Source organism: Equus caballus, chromosome 14 (assembly GCF_041296265.1).
Source record: "Equus caballus isolate H_3958 breed thoroughbred chromosome 14, TB-T2T, whole genome shotgun sequence".
Classification (NCBI taxonomy): domain Eukaryota; kingdom Metazoa; phylum Chordata; class Mammalia; order Perissodactyla; family Equidae; genus Equus; species Equus caballus.
Window position 1 is genome coordinate 8,666,453 of NC_091697.1, and position 18,589 is coordinate 8,685,041.

The following is an 18,589-nucleotide window of genomic DNA, read 5'->3' on the forward strand; positions in this document are numbered from 1 at the left end:
ACCTGTTCGACTCGCTGGAAGCACCTGCCGGACAGGCCAATATCAACTGCTGGCTATGCCAGAACCACCTGGGGAACGGTCCGGAATCACCTGCCAGCCATGGCGGAACCACCTCTCAGACGTACCAGAACCACCTGCCGGAGAAGCTGGAAACACGTCCTGGACAGACTGGAACCACGTGACGGCCATGCCTGAACCACCTGCCGAGCACGGCGGAACCACCTGCCGGACACGCCAAAATCACCTGCGGGCTACGCCAGAACCACTTGGATGACTCTCCGAAACGACCTGCCGGGCATGTTGGAACCACCTCTCAGACGTGCCAGAAGCACGTGGCGGACAGTCCGGAATCACCTGTTGGGCATACGCAACCACCTCTGAGACGTACCAGAACCACGTGCCGTGCACGCCGGAACCACCTACCGGACAGACCGGAATCAACTTTTGGGCATGCCGGAACCACCAGTCAGATGTGCCAGAAACACGTGCCGGAGACGCCGGAAGCACCTGCCGAGCATGTCGCAACCACCTGCTCAACTCGCCTGAACCACCTGCCGGACACGCCAAAATCACCTGCCCGCTACACCAGCACCACTTCGGGGACAAGCTGGAATCACGTGAGGGACACGCCGGCACAGCCTCTCAGACTGAACCTCGTGCCGGACACCACAGAACCACCTGCCGGACAGACCGGAACCACCGGCCTGACACGCCGGAACCACCGGCTCGACCCGCCGGATCTACCACTGGACATGCAAAATCACCTGCCGGCTACGCCGGAAACACTTGGCGAACACTCCGGAATCACCTGCCGGGCATGCCGGAACCACCTCTCAGATATGCCAGAACCACGTGCCAATGACCCCGGAAGCACCTGCCGAGCACGCCGGAACCACCTGCTCGACTCTCCAGAACCACCTGCCGGACACGCAAAAATCACCTGCCGGCTACGCCACAACCAGTTGGGGAACACTTCGGAATCACCTGCCGGGCTTGCTGGAACCACCTGCCGGTCATGCCAAAATCACCTGCCAACTACGCCAGTACCACTTGGCGGACACTGTGGAAACACCTGTCGGGCCGGCCGGAACCACATCTCAGACGTGCCAGAACCATGTGCATGAGATGCTGGAACCACACCCCGAACAGACGGAAAACACCTGACAGACCCGTCTGAACAAGCTGCCAAGCACGCCGGAGCCACCTGCTCGACTCGCCGGAACCACCTACCTGACATGCCCAAATCACCAGCCGGGTATGCCAGAACCACTTGGCGGACACTCCGGAATCATCTGCCGGACATGCCGGAACCAGCTCTCAGACACACCAGAACCACGTGCCGGAGACGCCGGAAGCACCTGCCGAGCATGCCGGAGCCACCTGCTCGACTCGCCAGAAACACCTGCCGGACACGCCAAAATCACCTGCCGGGTATGCCAGAACCACATGGCGGACACTCCGAAATCACCTGTCGCGCATGCCGGAACCACCTCTCAGACGTGCCGGAAGCACGTGGCGGACACGCCGGAATCACCTACCGGACAGACCGGAACCACCTGCCGAGCACGCCGGAGCCACCTGTTCGACTCGCTGGAACCACCTGCGGGACAGGCCAATATCAACTGCTGGCTATGCCAGAACCACCTGGGGGACGGTCCGGAATCACCTGCCAGCCATGGCGGAACCACCTCTCAGACGTACCAGAACCACCTGCCGGAGAAGCTGGAAACACGTCCTGGACAGTCTGGAACCACCTGCCGGCCAAGCCTGAACCACCTGCCAAGCACAACGGAACATCCTGCCAGACACGCCAAAATCACCTGCGTGTTGTGCCAGAACCACTTGGAGGACTGTCTGGGATGACCTGCCGGGCATGCCGGAACCACCTCTCAGACGTGCCAGAACCATGTGGCGGACAGTCCGGAATCACCTGTTGGGCATGCGCAACCACCTCTGAGACGTACCAGAACCACATGCCGTGCAGGCTGGAACCACCTACCGGACAGACCGGAATCACCTTTCGGGCATGCCGGAACCACCTGTCAGATGTGCCAGAAACACGTGCCGGAGACGCCGGAAGCACCTGCCAAGCACGTTGGAACCACCTGCTCAACTCGCCTGAACCACCTGCCGGACATGCCAAAATCACCTGCCGACTATGCCAGAACCACTTGGCGAACACTCTGGAATCACTTGCCGGGCATGCAGGAACCACCTCTCAGACATGCCAGAACCCCGTGCCAATGACCCCGGAAGCACCAGCCGAGCACGCCGGAACCACCTGCTCGACTCGCCAGAGCCACCTGCCGATCACGCAAAAATCACCTGCCGGCTACGCCACAACCAGTTGGTGAACACTTTGGAATCACCTGCCAGGCTTGCTGGAACCACCTGCCAGTCATGCCAAAATCACCTGCCAACTACGCCAGAACCACTTGGCGGACACTGCGGAAACACCTGTCGGGCCGGCTGGAACCACATCTCAGACGTGCCAGAAACGTGTTCATGAGATGCTGGAACCACACCCCGAACAGACGGATACCACCTGCCAGAACCGCCTGAACCACCTGCTGAGCACGCCGGAACCACCTGCTCGACTCACCGGTACCACCTCCCTGACACGCCAAAATCACCTGCTGGCTATGCCAGAACCACTTGGTGGACACTCCGGAATCATCTGCCGGACATTCCGGAACCAGCTCTCAGACACACCAGAACCAAGTGCCGGAGACGCCGGAAGCACCTGCCGAGCATGCCGGAGCCACCTGCTCGACTCGCCAGAAACACCTGCCGGACACGCCAAAATCACCTGCCGGGTATGCCAGAACCACCTGGCGGACACTACGGAATCACCTGCCGCGCATGCCGGAACCACCTCTCAGACGTGCCGGAAGCACGTGCCAGACACGCCGGAAACACCTACCGGACAGACCGGAACCACCTGCCAAGAACGCCGGAGCCACCTGTTCGACTCGCTGGAACCACCTGCGGGACAGGCCAATATCAACTGCTGGCTATGCCAGAACCACCTGGGGGACAGTCCGGGATCACCTGCCAGCCATGGCGGAACCACCTCTCAGACGTACCAGAACCACCTGCCGGAGAAGCTGGAAACACGTCCTGGACAGACTGGAACCACGTGACGGCCATGCCTGAACCACCTGCCGAGCACGGCGGAACCACCTGCCGGACACGCCAAAATCACCTGCGGGCTACGCCAGAACCACTTGGACGACTCTCCGAAATGACCTGCCGGGCATGTTGGAACCACCTCTCAGACGTGCCAGAAGCACGTGGCGGACAGTCCGGAATCACCTGTTGGGCATACGCAACCACCTCTGACACATACCAGAACCACGTGCCGTGCACGCCAGAACCACCTACCGGACAGACCGGAATCAACTTTTGGGCATGCCGGAACCACCAGTCAGATGTGCCAGAAACACGTGCCAGAGACGCCGGAAGCACCTGCCGAGCACGTCGCAACCACCTGCTCAACTCGCCTGAACCACCTGCCGGACATGCCAAAATCACCTGCACGCTACACCAGCACCACTTCGGGGACAAGCGGGAATCACGTGAGGGGCATGCCGGCACAGCCTCTCAGACTGAACCTCGTGCCGGACACCACAGAACCACCTGCCGGACAGACCGGAACCACCTGCCAGACACGCCGGAACCACCGGCTCGACCCGCCGGAACGACCGCTGGACATGCAAAATCACCTGCCGGCTACGCCGGAAACACTTGGCGAACACTCCGGAATCACCTGCCGGGCATGCCGGAACCACCTCTCAGATATGCCAGAACCACGTGCCAATGACCCCGGAAGCACCTGCCGAGCACGCCGGAACCACCTGCTCGACTCGCCAGAACCACCTGCCGGACACGCAGAAATCACCTGCCGGCTACGCCACAACCAGTTGGGGAACACTTCGGAATCACCTGCCGGGCTTTCTGGGACCACCTGCCGGTCATGCCAAAATCACCTGCCGACTACGCCAGAACCGCTTGGCGTACACTGCGGAAACACCTGTCGGGCCGTCTGGAACCACATGTCAGACGTGCCAGAAACGTGTTCATGAGATGCTGGAACAACACCCCGAACAGACGGATACCACCTGCCAGAACCGCCTGAACCACCTGCTGAGCACGCCGGAACCACCTGCTCGACTCACCGGTACCACCTCCCTGACACGCCAAAATCACCTGCTGGGTATGCCAGAACCACTTGGCGGACACTCCGGAATCATCTGCCGGACATGCCGGAACCAGCTCTCAGACACACCAGAACCAAGTGCCGGAGACGCCGGAAACACCTGCCGAGCATGCCGGAGCCACCTGCTCGACCCGCCAGAAACACCTGCCGGACACGCCAAAATCACCTGACGGGAACGCAAGAACCACCTGTCCGACACTCCGGAATCACATGTCGCGAATGCCGGAACCACCTCTCAGACGTGCCGGAAGCACGTGCCGGACACGCCGGAATCACCTACCGGACAGACCGGAACCACCTGCCGAGCACGCCGGAGCCACCTGTTCGACTCGCTGGAACCACCTGCCGGACAGGCCAATATCAACTGCTGGCTATGCCAGAACCACCTGTGGGATGGTCCGGAATCACCTGCCAGCCATGGCGGAACCACCTCTCAGACGTACCAGAACCACCTGCCGGAGAAGCTGGAAACACGTCCTGGACAGTCTGGAACCACCTGCCGGCCAAGCCTGAACCACCTGCCAAGCACAACGGAACATCCTGCCAGACACGCCAAAATCACCTGCGTGTTGTGCCAGAACCACGTGGAGGACTCTCTGGGATGACCTGCCGGGCATGCCGGAACCACCTCTCAGACGTGCCAGAACCATGTGGCGGACAGTCCGGAATCACCTGTTGGGCATGCGCAACCACCTCTGAGACGTACCGGAACCACATGCCGTGCAGGCTGGAACCACCTACCGGACAGACAGGAATCACCTTTCGGGCATGCCGGAACCACCTGTCAGATGTGCCAGAAACACGTGCCGGAGACGCCGGAAGCACCTGCCAAGCACGTTGGAACCACCTGCTCAACTCGCCTGAACCAGCTGCCGGACATGCCAAAATCACCTGCCGACTATGCCAGAACCACTTGGCGAACACTCCGGAATCACTTGCCGGGCATGCAGGAACCACCTCTCAGACATGCCAGAACCCCGTGCCAATGACCCCGGAAGCACCAGCCGAGCACGCCGGAACCACCTGCTCGACTCGCCAGAACCACCTGCCGATCACGCAAAAATCACCTGCCGGCTACGCCACAACCAGTTGGTGAACACTTTGGAATCACCTGCCAGGCTTTCTGGAACCACCTCCCAGTCATGCCAAAATCACCTGCCAACTACGCCAGAACCGCTTGGCGGACACTGCGGAAACACCTGTCGGGCCGGCTGGAACCACATCTCAGACGTGCCAGAAACGTGTTCATGAGATGCTGGAACCACACCCCGAACAGACGGATACCACCTGCCAGAACCGCCTGAACCACCTGCTGAGCACGCCGGAACCACCTGCTCGACTCACCGGTACCACCTCCCTGACACGCCAAAATCACCTGCTGGGTATGCCAGAACCACTTGGCGGGCACTCCGGAATCATCTGCCGGACATGCCGGAACCAGCTCTCAGACACACCAGAACCAAGTGCCGGAGACGCCGGAAGCACCTGCCGAGCATGCCGGAGCCACCTGCTCGACTCGCCAGAAACACCTGCCGGACACGCCAAAATCACCTGCCGGGTATGCCAGAACCACCTGGCGGACACTACGGAATCACCTGCCGCGCCTGCCGGAACCACCTCTCAGACGTGCGGGAAGCACGTGCCAGACACGCCGGAAACACCTACCGGACAGACCGGAACCACCTGCCAAGAACGCCGGAGCCACCTGTTCGACTCGCTGGAACCACCTGCCGGACAGGCCAATATCAACTGCTGGCTATGCCAGAACCACCTGGGGGACAGTCCGGGATCACCTGCCAGCCATGGCGGAACCACCTCTCAGACGTACCAGAACCACCTGCCGGAGAAGCTGGAAACACGTCCTGGACAGACTGGAACCACGTGACGGCCATGCCTGAACCACCTGCCGAGCACGGCGGAACCACCTGCCGGACACGCCAAAATCACCTGCGGGCTACGCCAGAACCACTTGGACGACTCTCAGAAATGACCTGCCGGGCATGTTGGAACCACCTCTCTTATGTGCCAGAAGCACTTGGCGGACAGTCCGGAATCACCTGTTTTGCATACGCAACCACCTCTGACACGTAACAGAACCACGTGCCGTGCACGCCAGAACCACCTACCGGAAAGACCGGAATCAACTTTTGGGCATGCCGGAACCACCAGTCAGATGTGCCAGAAACACGTGCCGGAGACGCCGGAAGCACCTGCCGAGCACGTCGCAACCACCTGATCAACTCGCCTGAACCACCTGCCGGACACGCCAAAATCACCTGCCCGCTACACCAGCACCACTTCGGGGACAAGCGGGAATCACGTGAGGGGCATGCCGGCACAGCCTCTCAGACTGAACCTCGTGCCGGTCACCACAGAACCACCTGCCGGACAGACCGGAACAACCTGCCGGACACGCCGGAACCACCGGCTCGACCCGCCGGAACGACCGCTGGACATGCAAAATCACCTGCCGGCTACGCCGGAAACACTTGGCGAACACTCCGGAATCACCTGTCGGGCATGCCGGAACCACCTCTCAGACATGCCAGAACCCCGTGCCAATGACCCCGGAAGCACCAGCCGAGCACGCCGGAACCACCTGCTCGACTCTCCTGAACCACCTGCCGGACATGCCAAAATCCCCTGCCGACTATGCCAGAACCACTTGGCGAACACTCCGGAATCACTTGCCGGGCATGCAGGAACCACCTCTCAGACATGCCAGAACCCCGTGCCAATGACCCCGGAAGCACCAGCCGAGCACGCCGGAACCACCTGCTCGACTCGCCAGAACCACCTGCCGATCACGCAAAAATCATCTGCCGGCTACACCACAATCAGTTGGTGAACACTTCGGAATCACCTCCAGGGCATTGTGGAACCACCTGCCAGTCATGCCAAAATCACCTGCCAACTACGCCAGAACCGCTTGGCGGACACTGCGGAAACACCTGTCGGGCCGGCCGGAACCACATCTCAGACGTGCCAGAACCATGTGCATGAGATGCTGGAACCACACCCCGAACAGACGGAAAACACCTGCCAGACCCGTCTGAACAACCTGCCGAGCACGCCGGAGCCACCTGCACGACTCGCCGGAACCACCTACCTGACATGCCCAAATCACCAGCCGGGTATGCCAGAACCACTTGGCGGACACTCCGGAATCATCTGCCGGACATGCCGGAAACAGCTCTCAGACACACCAGAACCAGGTGCCGGAGACGCCGGAAGCACCTGCCAAGCACGTTGGAACCACCTGCTCAACTCGCCTGAACCACCTGCCGGACATGCCAAAATCCCCTGCCGACTATGCCAGAACCACTTGGCGAACACTCCGGAATCACTTGCCGGGCATGCAGGAACCACCTCTCAGACATGCCAGAACTCCGTGCCAATGACCCCGGAAGCACCAGCCGAGCACGCCGGAACCACCTGCTCGACTCGCCAGAACCACCTGCCGATCACGCAAAAATCACCTGCGGGCTACGCCACAACCAGTTGGTGAACACTTCGGAATCACCTGCCGGGCTTTCTGGAAACACCTGCCACTCATGCCAAAATCACCTGCCAACTACGCAAGAACCGCTTTGCGGACACTGCGGAAACACCTGTCGGGCCGTCTGGAACCACATCTCAGACGTGCCAGAAACGTGTTCATGAGATGCTGGAACAACAGCCCGAACAGACGGATACCACCTGCCAGAACCGCCTGAACCACCTGCTGAGCACGCCGGAACCACCTGCTCGACTCACCGGTACCACCTCCCTGACACGCCAAAATCACCTGCTGGCTATGCCAGAACCACTTGGCGGACACTCCGGAATCATCTGCCGGACATGCCGGAACCAGCTCTCAGACACACCAGAACCAAGTGCCGGAGACGCCGGAAACACCTGCCGAGCATGCCGGAGCCACCTGCTCGACCCGCCAGAAACACCTGCCGGACACGCCAAAATCACTTGACGGGAACGCAAGAACCACCTGTCCGACACTCCGGAATCACATGTCGCGAATGCCGGAACCACCTCTCAGACGTGCCGGAAGCACGTGCCGGACACGCCGGAATCACCTACCGGACAGACCGGAACCACCTGCCGAGCACACCGGAGCCACCTGTTCGACTCGCTGGAAGCACCTGCCGGACAGGCCAATATCAACTGCTGGCTATGCCAGAACCACCTGGGGAACGGTCCGGAATCACCTGCCAGCCATGGCGGAACCACCTCTCAGACGTACCAGAACCACCTGCCGGAGAAGCTGGAAACACGTCCTGGACAGACTGGAACCACGTGACGGCCATGCCTGAACCACCTGCCGAGCACGGCGGAACCACCTGCCGGACACGCCAAAATCACCTGCGGGCTACGCCAGAACCACTTGGATGACTCTCCGAAACGACCTGCCGGGCATGTTGGAACCACCTCTCAGACGTGCCAGAAGCACGTGGCGGACAGTCCGGAATCACCTGTTGGGCATACGCAACCACCTCTGAGACGTACCAGAACCACGTGCCGTGCACGCCGGAACCACCTACCGGACAGACCGGAATCAACTTTTGGGCATGCCGGAACCACCAGTCAGATGTGCCAGAAACACGTGCCGGAGACGCCGGAAGCACCTGCCGAGCATGTCGCAACCACCTGCTCAACTCGCCTGAACCACCTGCCGGACACGCCAAAATCACCTGCCCGCTACACCAGCACCACTTCGGGGACAAGCCGGAATCACGTGAGGGACACGCCGGCACAGCCTCTCAGACTGAACCTCGTGCCGGACACCACAGAACCACCTGCCGGACAGACCGGAACCACCGGCCTGACACGCCGGAACCACCGGCTCGACCCGCCGGATCTACCACTGGACATGCAAAATCACCTGCCGGCTACGCCGGAAACACTTGGCGAACACTCCGGAATCACCTGCCGGGCATGCCGGAACCACCTCTCAGATATGCCAGAACCACGTGCCAATGACCCCGGAAGCACCTGCCGAGCACGCCGGAACCACCTGCTCGACTCTCCAGAACCACCTGCCGGACACGCAAAAATCACCTGCCGGCTACGCCACAACCAGTTGGGGAACACTTCGGAATCACCTGCCGGGCTTGCTGGAACCACCTGCCGGTCATGCCAAAATCACCTGCCAACTACGCCAGTACCACTTGGCGGACACTGTGGAAACACCTGTCGGGCCGGCCGGAACCACATCTCAGACGTGCCAGAACCATGTGCATGAGATGCTGGAACCACACCCCGAACAGACGGAAAACACCTGACAGACCCGTCTGAACAAGCTGCCAAGCACGCCGGAGCCACCTGCTCGACTCTCCGGAACCACCTACCTGACATGCCCAAATCACCAGCCGGGTATGCCAGAACCACTTGGCGGACACTCCGGAATCATCTGCCGGACATGCCGGAACCAGCTCTCAGACACACCAGAACCACGTGCCGGAGACGCCGGAAGCACCTGCCGAGCATGCCGGAGCCACCTGCTCGACTCGCCAGAAACACCTGCCGGACACGCCAAAATCACCTGCCGGGTATGCCAGAACCACATGGCGGACACTCCGAAATCACCTGTCGCGCATGCCGGAACCACCTCTCAGACGTGCCGGAAGCACGTGGCGGACACGCCGGAATCACCTACCGGACAGACCGGAACCACCTGCCGAGCACGCCGGAGCCACCTGTTCGACTCGCTGGAACCACCTGCGGGACAGGCCAATATCAACTGCTGGCTATGCCAGAACCACCTGGGGGACGGTCCGGAATCACCTGCCAGCCATGGCGGAACCACCTCTCAGACGTACCAGAACCACCTGCCGGAGAAGCTGGAAACACGTCCTGGACAGTCTGGAACCACCTGCCGGCCAAGCCTGAACCACCTGCCAAGCACAACGGAACATCCTGCCAGACACGCCAAAATCACCTGCGTGTTGTGCCAGAACCACTTGGAGGACTGTCTGGGATGACCTGCCGGGCATGCCGGAACCACCTCTCAGACGTGCCAGAACCATGTGGCGGACAGTCCGGAATCACCTGTTGGGCATGCGCAACCACCTCTGAGACGTACCAGAACCACATGCCGTGCAGGCTGGAACCACCTACCGGACAGACCGGAATCACCTTTCGGGCATGCCGGAACCACCTGTCAGATGTGCCAGAAACACGTGCCGGAGACGCCGGAAGCACCTGCCAAGCACGTTGGAACCACCTGCTCAACTCGCCTGAACCACCTGCCGGACATGCCAAAATCACCTGCCGACTATGCCAGAACCACTTGGCGAACACTCTGGAATCACTTGCCGGGCATGCAGGAACCACCTCTCAGACATGCCAGAACCCCGTGCCAATGACCCCGGAAGCACCAGCCGAGCACGCCGGAACCACCTGCTCGACTCGCCAGAGCCACCTGCCGATCACGCAAAAATCACCTGCCGGCTACGCCACAACCAGTTGGTGAACACTTTGGAATCACCTGCCAGGCTTGCTGGAACCACCTGCCAGTCATGCCAAAATCACCTGCCAACTACGCCAGAACCACTTGGCGGACACTGCGGAAACACCTGTCGGGCCGGCTGGAACCACATCTCAGACGTGCCAGAAACGTGTTCATGAGATGCTGGAACCACACCCCGAACAGACGGATACCACCTGCCAGAACCGCCTGAACCACCTGCTGAGCACGCCGGAACCACCTGCTCGACTCACCGGTACCACCTCCCTGACACGCCAAAATCACCTGCTGGCTATGCCAGAACCACTTGGTGGACACTCCGGAATCATCTGCCGGACATTCCGGAACCAGCTCTCAGACACACCAGAACCAAGTGCCGGAGACGCCGGAAGCACCTGCCGAGCATGCCGGAGCCACCTGCTCGACTCGCCAGAAACACCTGCCGGACACGCCAAAATCACCTGCCGGGTATGCCAGAACCACCTGGCGGACACTACGGAATCACCTGCCGCGCATGCCGGAACCACCTCTCAGACGTGCCGGAAGCACGTGCCAGACACGCCGGAAACACCTACCGGACAGACCGGAACCACCTGCCAAGAACGCCGGAGCCACCTGTTCGACTCGCTGGAACCACCTGCGGGACAGGCCAATATCAACTGCTGGCTATGCCAGAACCACCTGGGGGACAGTCCGGGATCACCTGCCAGCCATGGCGGAACCACCTCTCAGACGTACCAGAACCACCTGCCGGAGAAGCTGGAAACACGTCCTGGACAGACTGGAACCACGTGACGGCCATGCCTGAACCACCTGCCGAGCACGGCGGAACCACCTGCCGGACACGCCAAAATCACCTGCGGGCTACGCCAGAACCACTTGGACGACTCTCCGAAATGACCTGCCGGGCATGTTGGAACCACCTCTCAGACGTGCCAGAAGCACGTGGCGGACAGTCCGGAATCACCTGTTGGGCATACGCAACCACCTCTGACACATACCAGAACCACGTGCCGTGCACGCCAGAACCACCTACCGGACAGACCGGAATCAACTTTTGGGCATGCCGGAACCACCAGTCAGATGTGCCAGAAACACGTGCCAGAGACGCCGGAAGCACCTGCCGAGCACGTCGCAACCACCTGCTCAACTCGCCTGAACCACCTGCCGGACATGCCAAAATCACCTGCACGCTACACCAGCACCACTTCGGGGACAAGCGGGAATCACGTGAGGGGCATGCCGGCACAGCCTCTCAGACTGAACCTCGTGCCGGACACCACAGAACCACCTGCCGGACAGACCGGAACCACCTGCCAGACACGCCGGAACCACCGGCTCGACCCGCCGGAACGACCGCTGGACATGCAAACTCACCTGCCGGCTACGCCGGAAACACTTGGCGAACACTCCGGAATCACCTGCCGGGCATGCCGGAACCACCTCTCAGATATGCCAGAACCACGTGCCAATGACCCCGGAAGCACCTGCCGAGCACGCCGGAACCACCTGCTCGACTCGCCAGAACCACCTGCCGGACACGCAGAAATCACCTGCCGGCTACGCCACAACCAGTTGGGGAACACTTCGGAATCACCTGCCGGGCTTTCTGGGACCACCTGCCGGTCATGCCAAAATCACCTGCCGACTACGCCAGAACCGCTTGGCGTACACTGCGGAAACACCTGTCGGGCCGTCTGGAACCACATGTCAGACGTGCCAGAAACGTGTTCATGAGATGCTGGAACAACACCCCGAACAGACGGATACCACCTGCCAGAACCGCCTGAACCACCTGCTGAGCACGCCGGAACCACCTGCTCGACTCACCGGTACCACCTCCCTGACACGCCAAAATCACCTGCTGGGTATGCCAGAACCACTTGGCGGACACTCCGGAATCATCTGCCGGACATGCCGGAACCAGCTCTCAGACACACCAGAACCAAGTGCCGGAGACGCCGGAAACACCTGCCGAGCATGCCGGAGCCACCTGCTCGACCCGCCAGAAACACCTGCCGGACACGCCAAAATCACCTGACGGGAACGCAAGAACCACCTGTCCGACACTCCGGAATCACATGTCGCGAATGCCGGAACCACCTCTCAGACGTGCCGGAAGCACGTGCCGGACACGCCGGAATCACCTACCGGACAGACCGGAACCACCTGCCGAGCACGCCGGAGCCACCTGTTCGACTCGCTGGAACCACCTGCCGGACAGGCCAATATCAACTGCTGGCTATGCCAGAACCACCTGTGGGATGGTCCGGAATCACCTGCCAGCCATGGCGGAACCACCTCTCAGACGTACCAGAACCACCTGCCGGAGAAGCTGGAAACACGTCCTGGACAGTCTGGAACCACCTGCCGGCCAAGCCTGAACCACCTGCCAAGCACAACGGAACATCCTGCCAGACACGCCAAAATCACCTGCGTGTTGTGCCAGAACCACGTGGAGGACTCTCTGGGATGACCTGCCGGGCATGCCGGAACCACCTCTCAGACGTGCCAGAACCATGTGGCGGACAGTCCGGAATCACCTGTTGGGCATGCGCAACCACCTCTGAGACGTACCGGAACCACATGCCGTGCAGGCTGGAACCACCTACCGGACAGACAGGAATCACCTTTCGGGCATGCCGGAACCACCTGTCAGATGTGCCAGAAACACGTGCCGGAGACGCCGGAAGCACCTGCCAAGCACGTTGGAACCACCTGCTCAACTCGCCTGAACCAGCTGCCGGACATGCCAAAATCACCTGCCGACTATGCCAGAACCACTTGGCGAACACTCCGGAATCACTTGCCGGGCATGCAGGAACCACCTCTCAGACATGCCAGAACCCCGTGCCAATGACCCCGGAAGCACCAGCCGAGCACGCCGGAACCACCTGCTCGACTCGCCAGAACCACCTGCCGATCACGCAAAAATCACCTGCCGGCTACGCCACAACCAGTTGGTGAACACTTTGGAATCACCTGCCAGGCTTTCTGGAACCACCTCCCAGTCATGCCAAAATCACCTGCCAACTACGCCAGAACCGCTTGGCGGACACTGCGGAAACACCTGTCGGGCCGGCTGGAACCACATCTCAGACGTGCCAGAAACGTGTTCATGAGATGCTGGAACCACACCCCGAACAGACGGATACCACCTGCCAGAACCGCCTGAACCACCTGCTGAGCACGCCGGAACCACCTGCTCGACTCACCGGTACCACCTCCCTGACACGCCAAAATCACCTGCTGGGTATGCCAGAACCACTTGGCGGGCACTCCGGAATCATCTGCCGGACATGCCGGAACCAGCTCTCAGACACACCAGAACCAAGTGCCGGAGACGCCGGAAGCACCTGCCGAGCATGCCGGAGCCACCTGCTCGACTCGCCAGAAACACCTGCCGGACACGCCAAAATCACCTGCCGGGTATGCCAGAACCACCTGGCGGACACTACGGAATCACCTGCCGCGCCTGCCGGAACCACCTCTCAGACGTGCGGGAAGCACGTGCCAGACACGCCGGAAACACCTACCGGACAGACCGGAACCACCTGCCAAGAACGCCGGAGCCACCTGTTCGACTCGCTGGAACCACCTGCCGGACAGGCCAATATCAACTGCTGGCTATGCCAGAACCACCTGGGGGACAGTCCGGGATCACCTGCCAGCCATGGCGGAACCACCTCTCAGACGTACCAGAACCACCTGCCGGAGAAGCTGGAAACACGTCCTGGACAGACTGGAACCACGTGACGGCCATGCCTGAACCACCTGCCGAGCACGGCGGAACCACCTGCCGGACACGCCAAAATCACCTGCGGGCTACGCCAGAACCACTTGGACGACTCTCAGAAATGACCTGCCGGGCATGTTGGAACCACCTCTCTTATGTGCCAGAAGCACTTGGCGGACAGTCCGGAATCACCTGTTTTGCATACGCAACCACCTCTGACACGTAACAGAACCACGTGCCGTGCACGCCAGAACCACCTACCGGAAAGACCGGAATCAACTTTTGGGCATGCCGGAACCACCAGTCAGATGTGCCAGAAACACGTGCCGGAGACGCCGGAAGCACCTGCCGAGCACGTCGCAACCACCTGATCAACTCGCCTAAACCACCTGCCGGACACGCCAAAATCACCTGCCCGCTACACCAGCACCACTTCGGGGACAAGCGGGAATCACGTGAGGGGCATGCCGGCACAGCCTCTCAGACTGAACCTCGTGCCGGTCACCACAGAACCACCTGCCGGACAGACCGGAACAACCTGCCGGACACGCCGGAACCACCGGCTCGACCCGCCGGAACGACCGCTGGACATGCAAAATCACCTGCCGGCTACGCCGGAAACACTTGGCGAACACTCCGGAATCACCTGTCGGGCATGCCGGAACCACCTCTCAGACATGCCAGAACCCCGTGCCAATGACCCCGGAAGCACCAGCCGAGCACGCCGGAACCACCTGCTCGACTCTCCTGAACCACCTGCCGGACATGCCAAAATCCCCTGCCGACTATGCCAGAACCACTTGGCGAACACTCCGGAATCACTTGCCGGGCATGCAGGAACCACCTCTCAGACATGCCAGAACCCCGTGCCAATGACCCCGGAAGCACCAGCCGAGCACGCCGGAACCACCTGCTCGACTCGCCAGAACCACCTGCCGATCACGCAAAAATCATCTGCCGGCTACACCACAATCAGTTGGTGAACACTTCGGAATCACCTCCAGGGCATTGTGGAACCACCTGCCAGTCATGCCAAAATCACCTGCCAACTACGCCAGAACCGCTTGGCGGACACTGCGGAAACACCTGTCGGGCCGGCCGGAACCACATCTCAGACGTGCCAGAACCATGTGCATGAGATGCTGGAACCACACCCCGAACAGACGGAAAACACCTGCCAGACCCGTCTGAACAACCTGCCGAGCACGCCGGAGCCACCTGCACGACTCGCCGGAACCACCTACCTGACATGCCCAAATCACCAGCCGGGTATGCCAGAACCACTTGGCGGACACTCCGGAATCATCTGCCGGACATGCCGGAAACAGCTCTCAGACACACCAGAACCAGGTGCCGGAGACGCCGGAAGCACCTGCCAAGCACGTTGGAACCACCTGCTCAACTCGCCTGAACCACCTGCCGGACATGCCAAAATCACCTGCCGACTATGCCAGAACCACTTGGCGAACACTCCGGAATCACTTGCCGGGCATGCAGGAACCACCTCTCAGACATGCCAGAACCCCGTGCCAATGACCCCGGAAGCACCAGCCGAGCACGCCGGAACCACCTGCTCGACTCGCCAGAACCACCTGCTGATCATGCAAAAATCACCTGCTGGCTACGCCACAACCAGTTGGTGAACACTTTGGAATCACCTGCCAGGCTTGCTGGAACCACCTGCCAGTCATGCCAATATCAGCTGCCAACTACGCCAGAACCGCTTGGCGGACACTGCGGAAACACATGTCGCGCCGGCTGGAACCACATCTCAGACGTGCCAGAAACGTGTTCATGAGATGCTGGAACCACACCCCGAACAGACGGGTACCACCTGCCAGAACCGCCTGAACCACCTGCTGAGCACGCCGGAACCACCTGCTCGACTCACCGGTACCACCTCCCTGACACGCCAAAATCACCTGCTGGGTATGCCAGAACCACTTGGCGGACACTCCAGAAACATCTGCCAGACATGCCGGAACCAGCTCTCAGACACACCAGAACCAAGTGCCGGAGACGCCGGAAGCACCTGCCGAGCATGCCGGAGCCACCTGCTCGACTCGCCAGAAACACCTGCCGGACACGCCAAAATCACCTGCCGGGTACGCCAGAACCACCTGGCGGACACTCCGAAACCACCTGTCGTGCATGCCGGAACCACCTCTCAGACGTGCCGGAAGCACGTGCCGGACACGCCGGAATCACCTACCGGACAGACCGGAACCACCTGCCGAGCACGCAGGAGCCACCTGTTCGACTCGCTGGAGCCACCTGCCGGACAGGCCAATATCAACAGCTGGCTATGCCAGAACCACCTGGGGGACGGTCCGGAATCACCTGCCCGCCATGGCGGAACCACCTCTCAGACGTACCAGAACCACCTGCCGGAGAAGCTGGAAACATGTCCTGGACAGTCTGGAACCACCTGCCGGCCAAGCCTGAACCACCTGCCAAGCACAACGGAACCACCTGCCAGACACGCCAGAATCACCTGCGTGTTATGCCAGAATCACTTGGAGCACTCTCTGGGATGACCTGCCGGGCATGCCGGAACCACCTCTCAGACGTGCCAGAACCATGTGGCGGACAGTCCGGAATCACCTGTTGGGCATGCGCAACCACCTCTGAGACGTACCAGAACCACATGCCGTGCAGGCTGGAACCACCTACCGGACAGACCAGAATCACCTTTCGGGCATGCCGGAACCACCTGTCAGATGTGCCAGAAACACGTGCGGAGACGCCGGAAGCACCTGCCAAGCACGTTGGAACCACCTGCTCAACTCGCCTGAACCACCTGCCTGACATGCCAAAATCACCTGCCGACTATGCCAGAACCACTTGGCGAACACTCCGGAATCACTTGCCGGGCATGCAGGAACCACCTCTCAGACATGCCAGAACCCCGTGCCAATGACCCCGGAAGCACCAGCCGAGCACGCCGGAACCACCTGCTCGACTCGCCAGAACCACCTGCCGATCACGCAAAAATCACCTGCCGGCTACGCCACAACCAGTTGGTGAACACTTTGGAATCACCTGCCAGGCTTGCTGGAACCACCTCCCAGTCATGCCAAAATCACGCGCCAACTACGCCAGAACCGCTTGGCGGACACTGCGGAAACACCTGTCGGGCCGTCTGGAACCACATCTCAGACGTGCCAGAAACGTGTTCATGAGATGCTGGAACCACACCCCGAACAGACGGATACCACCTGCCAGAACCGCCTGAACCACCTGCTGAGCACGCCGGAACCACCTGCTCGACTCGCCAGAACCACCTGCCGGACACGCAAAAATCACCTGCCGGCTAAGCCACAATCAGTTGGGGAACACTTCGGAATCACCTGCCGGGCTTGCTGGAACCACCTGCCCCGTCATGCCAAAATCACCTGCCAACTACGCCAGTACCACTTGGCGGACACTGTGGAAACACCTGTCGGGCCGGCCGGAACCACATCTCAGACGTGCCTGAACCATGTGCACGAGATGCTGGAACCACACCCCGAACAGACGGAAAACACCTGCCAGACCCGTCTGAACAACCTGCCGAGCACGCCGGAGCCACCTGCTCGACTCGCCGGAACCACCTACCTGACATGCCCAAATCACCAGCCGGGTAGGCCAGAACCACTTGGCGGACACTCCGGAATCATCTGCCGGACATGCCGGAACCAGCTCTCAGACACACCAGAACCAAGTGCCGGAGACGCCGGAAGCACCTGCCGAGCATGCCGGAGCCACCTGCTCGACTCGCCAGAAACACCTGCCGGACACGCCAAAATCACCTGCCGGGTACGCCAGAACCACCTGGCGGACACTCCGAAATCACCTGTCGCGCATGCCGGAACCACCTCTCAGACGTGCCGGAAGCACGTGCCGGACACGCCGGAATCACCTACCGGACAGACCGGAACCACCTGCCGAGCACGCCGGAGGCACCTGTTCGACTCGCTGGAACCACCTGCCGGACAGGCCAATATCAACTGCTGGCTATGCCAGAACCACCTGGGGGATGGTCCGGAATCACCTGCCAGCCATGGCGGAACCACCTCTCAGACGTACCAGAACCACCTGCCGGAGAAGCTGGAAACACGTCCTGGACAGTCTGGAACCACCTGCCGGCCAAGCCTGAACCACCTGCCAAGCACAACGGAACAACCTGCCA